The following is a 9,922-nucleotide window of genomic DNA, read 5'->3' as shown; positions in this document are numbered from 1 at the left end:
CATGCTTCAATCTCTTCTCCTCCATTCTCCTCTCGGGATCTTGGGCACGCACGCATCAGGCATGAGTTTAAGTCACCAGGTCCGGGACTGAAACCGCAGTTGACTACATGGGAGTCCAGCAACATAACCATTACGCCAACTGCTGGCCCCTGCAATTATTTTTTTTTTTTTTAAATCATGAATGAAATTTTTCTACAAAGAGAATTTTCTTGATTTACTGTATTCCCTCACAAAAAGACCAACTGTAATCAAATGAGGCAAATATTCACCTCAAGATTTTATTGTCTTCATAATAAAATAAAAGATGAAGCTTAGAACTAGGTCGCTTGACTTTTTCTCTCTTTTTTTTTTTTTTTTTGAGATTTTTGCTGTAGGGCTTATGCGCTCACTGGAGAGACAGAGACAAAGATAGAAAGCAAGAAATTACTCCCCTCCCCCTTGGGGAGATGGCCACACCACAATCCCTTCTCCTCTGTTCTCCTCGTGGGATCTTGGGCACGCATGGGCACACATGCACACATGCCCAGGGCATGCCAGGTCTGGGGACTCGAACTGTGGTCAACTATGTGGGAGTCCAGTGACGTAATCATTATGCCATCTGCTGGTCCCGACCCTTTCTCTTCTTATCTCCTCCCAGTCCCAAGTGCTTATATCTCTTAGTAGCCAGCATCCTCGTAGATCTGCAGCTAGGCTCAACACACTGAAGCCTCAGCACAATCTTCTTTGTAGTTTTTGCTTTTTTGCAGAAAATGGACTTAGTCTGCTCACCGTAGCCACCATGCTTCCTGTCATAACACCGCTTTCCCTGAGCGTACAGAGAACCCTTGCCCTCTTTGTACTGTGACACTCTGTGAGGTTGGTGCTTGCCACACTTCTCACAGAAAGTCTAGCAGGTTTTAGGGATGTTTACCATGTTTGTAGGCGTGCTATCTGCACAGAAAGGCTGTCAGTAGGTAGATGCTTAATCCCATCTGACGGGTATCTTTATAAGAAAAGGAGAGGGAGATGCTGAGAGAAGGATGCCACGTAGAGACACAGAGACACAGTGAGAGGACGGCTATGTCAAGACAGAGGCAGACACTGGAGCGATGCTGCCAAAAGCCAGGGAAGGTGTGGAGCTGCCAGAAGCTGGAAGAAAATGGAAAGACCCTGCTCTAGAGGTTTGTGAGAGACCACGGCCCTGCTGACTGCTGATTTTGGGCTTCTAGCCTCCAGCACTGTGAGGAAATAAATGTTTGCTGTGGTAATGTTTGTAGTTCTTTGTTACAGCAGGCAGCCTGAGCAGACTGAGATCCCACTGTTGTCAGAAGAATGGAATAAGGCGATTGGCTAGGCCTAGTGGCCACTGCGTTCCAACCTGAGCTGTGAGGGAGGGAAGGCTGGTTCTCTGAAGGAAAAGTGAGAAGTGGTTACCAAAAAAGGCAAGAACTGTAGGCGTTTTCATGTCCTACTTCAGGTCCCTGGCAATTCTTGCCTGAGCTACTTTCCTTAAAGTTTTTCTCCTCTTCTTCTTCCAACTGATTTACATGCGTGTTTTTCGGAGACAAGGTATCACAATATTGTTTAGGCTGGACTTGAACTCAGGACCCAATGGCCTTAGCCTCCCAAATACCTGGCATTACAGGTATGCAGCACCACATCTGGCTCCCTGCCGCCCTATTTTACACAGAATGCCATATGCCAGATTATTGCTCCTCCTGACTGGTTTTGATCTCACTACTCTCTTGTGCAAACTCCTTCAAGTGTTCCCCACACCAACAAAAAAATTCCGCTCTTTAAACTGACCTTGGAAGGCTGTTGCAAGCTGGCTTTCACCACCCCTCTGTGTCTACATGCAGAAATTCCACTTGCCATCTAAAGCCTAAATCAAATACAGTCTTTCTTAGGAACCGTCCCAGAAGTCTTCATAACTAGAAGATTTTTTGCTGGCCTCTGAACCATTTCTCCACTTCCATTAAGGCACTGGTATTAGTTTGCTGGGACCGTTAGCACAAATTACCACAGGCTGGGTTCTTTTATGCACAACCTGAAAGACCCGTATCACAGTTCTGATACAGACTCTAAGATCAAGGTCTTAGCAGGTTTAATTTCTCCTGAGGACTCTCGTTGGCTTGCAGATAGCTGCCTTCTGATGGTGTCCTTGCGTGGCCCTTTCCATGTGGGTACACATCCCTGTATCTCTACCTCTCAGGAGAATACGAGTCCTACAGGATTCGGGTCCCACCCCAAAGGGCTCAATTAAATCACCTCTTTGAAGGCCCTATCTCCAAATACAGTCACGCGGATTAGGACCTGCTATACGATCTCCTTTAACCTCCCAGAAAGCGTTCTTAGGGAGGACTTCAGTTGGGACATTACTTCCCATGTGTGTAGCCCTGGGCACATGGCTTTGTCTCTAGGGGCTTCTTTTCTCTCTCCTGCCTGGCTGGCAGTGCTGGGAAAGGATCAAATGAGGTCACGTGGGTGAAGCACTATGAAAATGTGAAGTGCTCTATGATTTACAGGTGGGTATTGTCGGCATGTTACCACGATTGAGGGATTTGGGCCTTGAATTCAGCAACTAACTTCTGATCAAATTTTCTGCAGAGAGCTGCAGCTTAGCGTTCAGAAATGCCTGTGTCAGGCTTTTCAAAGCAAATTGGTAAGAATTAAGTAGATGCAGCAGCAGCAGCGATCTGAAAGCTGCTTTTGGTGGGTGTTGATGCCTGATGTTCTTTTCTGCCGAGACGCTGTACACAAGATTTGGTATGGGTGATCACCCTGTTGGGGCTTTTGGGGGCTTGTATGTGTGTGGAGCTTTGTATTGGATTACAATATTCTATGAAAGAAATCTGCCCAGATGCCTCTTTTTTTAAAAAAATATTTTATTTCATTTTATATTTTTAGTTTTTGCTATACGGCATGTATGGTTACCGGAGAGACAGAGACACAGAAAATGAGAAATCACCCCCTGGTGGGGATGGCCGTGCCACAATCCCTTCTCCTCCAGTCTTCCCTCAGGATTTTGGGCATACATGCACATGCAACAGGCATGAGTTTTAAGCCACCAGGTCCAGTACTCAAACTGTGGTCAGCTACCTGGGGGTCCAGTGACGTAACCATTATGCCATCTGTTGGTCCTGGAATCTGCCCAGTTCCCTTAAGCATTCCCCTGCTGCCACTGAACACTGTAGACATATTTCTGGAATACTGAAAATTGCACCCAGACACTTAGAAGTGACATAGTAACAGAGCATTCTTTTTTCTTTTCTTAAAATAAATTATTTATTTACTTTTATTCATTCATTCATTTTAATTTGACCAGAGAGAGACACAGAGAGAGCGAGAGAGGGAGAGGAAGAAAGCAAGCTGCCAGGTCTGGGACTCAAAACGTGGTCAGCCATGTGGGAGTCCAGCACCTTAACCACCATGCCACCTGCTGGTCCCAAGTAACAGAGCATTCTTTTAAACACTTATTTATTTATTTATTTATTTTTTAAGCACTGGTTCTGGAGTGCATCAGTTGACAGCTGTGCATAGAAAGCTGGGTCCCACATGACTGACCACAGTTTGAATCCTAATGCTGGTGGCTTGAAAAACATGCTGAATATGTGAGCATGTGCAGGATCTTGACAGCATGGAAGAAAAGAGATTGTGGTGTGAGCATCCCCTGTTAGAGGGTTCTTTCTCTTTTTCTCTCTCTGGTGAGCACACACACTCTCTGACAATACAAAAAATGTAAAAAAAAAAAAATTTTTTTTTTGTACAAGGTCTTTCTTTCATAACTCTTCTGCCTCAGTTTCCCAGCTGAGACTATAGGTGTGTGCCCTCCCACCTGGCTTTTTTTCTCTCTTTCAGTCAGGAGCTCACTACGTGGCCTAGGTCACCCTCAAGTTCATGATCTTCCTGCCTCAGGCTCCTAATAGCTGGGGTCACAGGCACTCAGCATTATACCAGGCCTCTAGGTTCGACCGGGGATAGAACCAGGCCTCCCATGTGGTCCCAGCCTCTGGGGTACAGCTCGTTAGCAGTACACACCACGGTAGCTGGACCAGCAGAACATTCTTTCAAGAAGTGCTATTACTTCCAAGTTCTTACGAGGAAAATGGATCTCCTTTGACCTTGTTCTCCGGTTTCTCCCCTACACTCCGTAACCCCCCCCCCGTGTTTGGCTCCCTTCACACTCAGCTGCTTGACTCTTAACCTTTCATCATTTAAGCATCCTTAACTCTCCATTCATTGGTGTTCACTCTGAAGGTTTGCTGGAAGATCATGGATAAGCTCGTGGGAAAAGTCGCTGGTGCTGAGAGTCAAGGAACTGTCAGAAGGGAGCACTGTCTACTCTCTGTGGTGAAGGAAGGAAGAAGTGCTGGGGGAATTTTACAAAGTCCGAGTTTAAAAAAACCACCCAGGATTGTGCTGGAACCTTGCTGAGCAACGCTTTGGTTGCTGGAGGCTTGGAGAAAGATGCATGCTCTCTCTGTAGCTATTGGTTGGACATTGGTCTCTGTTTTGCTGTCTCCTTCTCTTGTTTCTCCCTGCTCTCATCACTCTCTGGAGTAAAGTTCTGTTCAACTAGTGGGCTTCTGGAATTGAAGCTTGCGGGCATATCAAATGGAAGAGCTAATGGTGACTTTTTATTTTTTCCAAGGCCTGTTATCAATTATGAATAGCCAGGCAATCAGAGATCAAAAGAGTCCTATTTTCCCAAATGAATTAGTGGATTTTAGAATGAGATGAGATGAAATGGAGCTAATAGGCATTTTTAAAAGAGAAGGCTAAGGGATTTGGAGCTGAAAGTACAAAGCTCAGGACCAAAAAGACTTCTTGCTTTGGTTTCTTAGTCTTGGACAAACTGGAGGGCTGGCTGAGAGCTGGGATGAGTGGGGAGCTTAGGCCTTGGGAAGGTTAGCAGGCTGGCGGCTGTGTGAATGGACCTCTGCCCCTGCAGAGTTGATGTTCACCTGATCTCCCCTGCTGGGTTGTCTGCTTTCTCTGCCTCAGTGCTCTTACCTGTCTTCACGCCATCTAAATAGTTTGGGACTTGTGATTTTTCAGAGTGCTGGTGGGAAGATTCCTGGGACATCCCCAGGAAGAAATGCTATCCTTACGCTGTTTTCTTGCTGCCTCCCTGGGTTTGCTGCTCCAGGGAGATGGCGGTAGCTGTTGTGATGATTCTCTGCATTGCTGTCTCTGAGTCTGTTCTGTCTCTACGCTTCACTCTGTTTCTCTTTCTTTCTCACATCCACAACCCCACCCTGCAGTAGCTTCATTTCCCAGTACAACTATCGAAGCCCACACGATCTCAGCCGTAGAGACAGGGAGAAAACCCCGAGGAAGCACTCTGGGCTAATTAATGAGGGAAAGTGACTGGTGACTCTAACTCAGAAATTCTAGAAGGTACTGAATAATACATGTTCAACAGAAAACTGAGAAAATATAAGGAATTTTTTTTCATTAAATACTAGTGTGTGTGTGTGTGTGTGTGTGTGTGTGTGTGTGTTTTAAATGCAAAACTAATCTATGGGGGCCGGCAGGTGGTGTGATGGTTAAAGTGCTGGCTTACCACATGGCTGACCACAGTTTGAGTCTCAGACCTGGCAGCTTGCTTTCTCATTTTCTCTTTTTTTTTGGTCTCTCTCTGGTGAATTTAAATAATAATAATAATAAATAAAATAAAATAGATGATTCTAAAAGAATTTGTTTAAAAAAGTAATCTATAAATAGGAAAAATAAAATTCCAAACCCTTCAGAAGGGCATGCAATAATGAGTAAAATCCCCTGTCATTGTACTCCCGATCTTTTGCTGTTGAGACAGAAATTTACTATGGCTGGGCATATTTATATCTCCATATTTACAGTCTTTAAAAAACCCACAAATGACAGTATCTTGTATATATTGTTCTGTACCTTATTTTTTTACTTAATAAATTTTGGACACATTTTTATGATAGTCCATGCGAATAAATCACTCAACATGGCAAACACTCCTTTGTCACCGTGCAATTATGAATGCCGTGCTAATTTGTAAACATCTCTGGAATACACAGTGGAGCACAACGAGAAGCAAAAGCCGTGGACACTTAGCACTACTGGGAAATGACAGTTCATTACTCAAGGGTCTATCACCTGTGTGCCATCTTTGAGGAGAGAGTTGATAAATACTGCGTCTTTTCTCTAACCTACACAGTCCCACCAAACAAAGCCTCCTTGCACTCTGAATTCCCTTCCCTGACGTCAGCAGTGGCACAGCCTACAGCCTGCATGGCACTTGGGCTCTGTTGCATTCTGTCCGAGGACACCGAGCAAGAGCAGAACTGCTTCCCTGGGGCCTGCCTGACATTGGTCTTGAGAGCGGATGTTGAGGGCATGGGCTGTGCTGTCAGTATGTGTTGAGCATTAGTGCTGGTGTTGAACACTGGGAGACAAAGGTGCCCAGGTTTGGTTGGGCACGGTGGTTAAGGTGCTGGACTTCCACATGGCTGGCAATGGTTTGAGTCTCAGACATGGCATCTTGCTTTCTCACTTGCCCTCTCTCTCTTTCTCTCTGGTGAGCATGTTTGCCCTATAGCAAATTAAAAAAATAATAATAATTTAAAAACACACACATATATGTGTATATATGTATATGTAAACACACACATATATGTACATATATATGTTCTCTCTTTCTCATATATATTTATATATAAAATGTATATTTGTGGCTTGTATGGTCTTCTAAAATGTAGAAACCAGAGCAGGTGTCCCTGCTGTGGGACTGTACACTGGTACATTGAATTATGTCTGTATGGTTGGTAATAGATGCTGCTCTGAGTCCCAAATGACTCAAATGGGTCTCCTCAAGATTACCCTTTGCCCTGGCTGTCTCCAAGGGCCACCTCCCTGACTCTGTCGATGATCCAGCAACTCAGATGTTAATGCTAAGCATCGCAGGGCCTCCAGATGTCTCCTTGGGAGTTCTGACTTGTGCCCATTCTGGTTAGTGCAGAAGCTGGCCTCTGTGTGCACAGGGATGACACTAACCCAGCCTCTGCTCCGTTGGCAGTCTCCATGCTAAGTGGCTTGGAACTCGCAGTTGTTAGTGAGGAGAGTGCTGTGGAAGACTCCTTGGACACCCTCCAGAGAATGTGCCAATCAGGTGGTCTTATATTTTGGGTATTTATGAGAAACTCCTGTTTATGAGAAAATACCTCATAAAAGCTATGCACCGATTCTATGGAGAGTGTGGTGACAGCGAGACCAGTGGCGATCGGAGCAAAGAGGGTGTTATGAGAAAATGAAGCCCAGGTGACCGGCTGGATGCTGCAGGTTATACCCATTTCCTCAGGTGACACTCCAAGAGCCACCTTGACCACTCTGGCTTCTCATAACATGCGTCTTTGGCAGGAACTCAGCAGAAAGGCAGAGTGGAGTCATAGGGGATAATTATGCTGCTACTACTGTTAATACATCATCTTAGAGTGATACGGCCTTGAAAGCACCCTGCTTGGGACCACTGGTAGAGACATATAGAAAGACATGAGAGTGGAGATAACTCTTTCTCATCTACAACTCTGTTAAGTCTCTTTCCTTTTATTTATTTATTTTTTGGTATGTATGTGTGTGTGGGATGCAGTGTTTCTTAGACAGGGTCTCACGTGTAACGATCCTCCTGCCTCAGCATGCCGAGTAGCTGGGTCCGCTGGAGTGGTCACCACACCTGGCTCTTTCATGCAGAGTCTTACTCTGTTGCTCACACTGGCCATGACCTCAATGTCTTCCTGTGTCAGCCTCCTGTTGCAATTTCCATGATAACCCTGTGCATGATGGGAAGAAGATATTCCTAGAAAATAGAGACTGGGCAAATAAAACAATAAGGCCCATTCCAACGGGCTCTAATTCAGACTTGTCCACTAACTTGCAGTTTGGACTTGAGCAGTTTCCTTCTCTGAGACTTAGTGTGTTCGTCTTTGAAATGAGACAGTTGGCCTGATTAAGTCTAAGAGTCTCTACAGGGTTCTTTAGCTTATTAGTGGTAAAACGAAGGCTCCAAATGAGGGCTTTGGTCTCATGACAGATCTCCCCTGACCAGTAGCCTTTTCTAGTCCAGAATTGCCTGACTTCCATCTCTGCTCTACCAGGGCAGAATGAAGACACTGCCTTCTGCAGTTCACTTCCAAGGAAGATGAGTATGTTTCTTGCGTTAGGCTGTAGGTGAAATTTGAGTCCATGGAACTGGGGAGCAATCATTCAGTCATTTTCCCCATTGACCCTGTGATTGCATTGTGATGCCAGAACTGCTCTTCTTCAGAGAATAAGAGATGCTGAAACGTCTTTATTTTTTTAATGCCGGAGTGTGTGTGTGTGTGTGTGTGTGTGTGTGTGTGTGTGTGTGAGAGAGAGAGAGAGAGAGAGAGAGAGAGAAACCACACCTCAACAGGGAGTGATCATGCTGCAATCTCCTTTTTTCCCTTCTTTCTGTCTATCCAAATTCTGGGCATGCATACCCATTGTACCTGGCATGTTTTTGAAGCCACCGAGCTGGAATTTGAACTGCTGTTGACCATGTGGGATCCAGCTCTCTCCACACAGTGATTAAACTATGTGGCAGACCTGAGGATCTATTAATATTTTTAAAGCCAGTTTATTATTATTATTATTATTTTTTAGAGATTTTTGCCTTAGGGTGTGTGTACTCCCCAGAGAGAGAGAGAGACAGAGACAGTGCGAGGGAAAGTGAGAAATCACCCCTGGGGGGATGGCCATGCCGCAGTACCTTCTCCTCTATTCTCTTCCTGGGATCTTGGGCAATCACAAACACGTGCACCTGGCATGAGTTTCAAGCCAGTGGGTCCAGGATTTGAGCTGTGGCAGGCCACGTGGGAGTCCAGAGACATAACCACTATGCCATTTGCTGGTCCTGAAAAGCCAGTTTCTTTTTCTTTTTTGGAGAGGTTTTTGCTCTAAGGTGCAGGCACTCACCAGAAAGACAGAGAGAGACAGAGAGACAGAAAGTGAGAAATCACCCCCTGGGGGGATGGCCATGCTGCAATCCCTTCTCTTCTATTCTCCTCTCGGGATCTTGGGCACACACGCACATGCGCCTGGTGTGAGTTTAAGCCACTAGGTCCGGGACTCAAACTGTGGTTGACTACATGGGAGTCCAATGACATATCCATTATGTCAATTGCTGGTTCCAAGCCAGTTTATTTTTAATTGACATGTAATTTATATTAAAATGTACAGATTATGTATTCATGTTTGATTTTCCCACAAATGTATTGAGCAACCACCATCCAGAACAGGACATAAAGCATTTCTATCACTCCAGAAGGGTACCCCTGTGTCTCTTTCTAGACCATCCTTCCCCTGCTCCTCCAACCCCAGAAACCACTTTCTGACTTCTACCACTGTAGATAATTTTTTCTGTTTTAGAATTTCATGTAAATGGGCAGTTTTAACTTTTTAGCCTGGTATATTTTGCTCTGCATGTTTTCTTAAAAGACTTCAATTTTTTAGAGCGGGTTTAGGTTCCTAGCTAAATTTAGAGGAAGGTACAGAGACTTCCCCAGATATTCTTACACATGTATAGCTTTCCCTATTATCAACACGTTCCACCATTCTCCACCTCGGTTTGGCTGATGAACCGACATTGACACATCATCCCCCACAGTCCTCAGTTTGCTTTAGGGCTCACTCTTGGTGGTGCACATTCTATGGGTTTGGACAAATGTATAATGACTTATATCTGCCGTTGTAGTGCCATACAGAACCATTTCACTGCCCTAAAATTTCTCTGTGCCCTGTCTTTTCATTTCTCCCTCCTCCTAACCTCTGGCAACCACTGGCTTTTTACTGTCTTCAGAGCTGTGCTTTCTCCAAAATGTCCTATAGCTGGAATGATACAATATGCACAGACTGACTTCCTTACTTAGTGACGTGTGTTTAAGTTTCCTCCATA

This window comes from Tupaia chinensis, unplaced genomic scaffold, assembly GCF_000334495.1.
Source record: "Tupaia chinensis unplaced genomic scaffold, TupChi_1.0 Scaffold143796_1, whole genome shotgun sequence".
In the NCBI taxonomy this organism is placed as follows: Eukaryota; Metazoa; Chordata; class Mammalia; order Scandentia; family Tupaiidae; genus Tupaia; species Tupaia belangeri.
Note: the sequence above shows the minus strand (reverse complement) of the source record.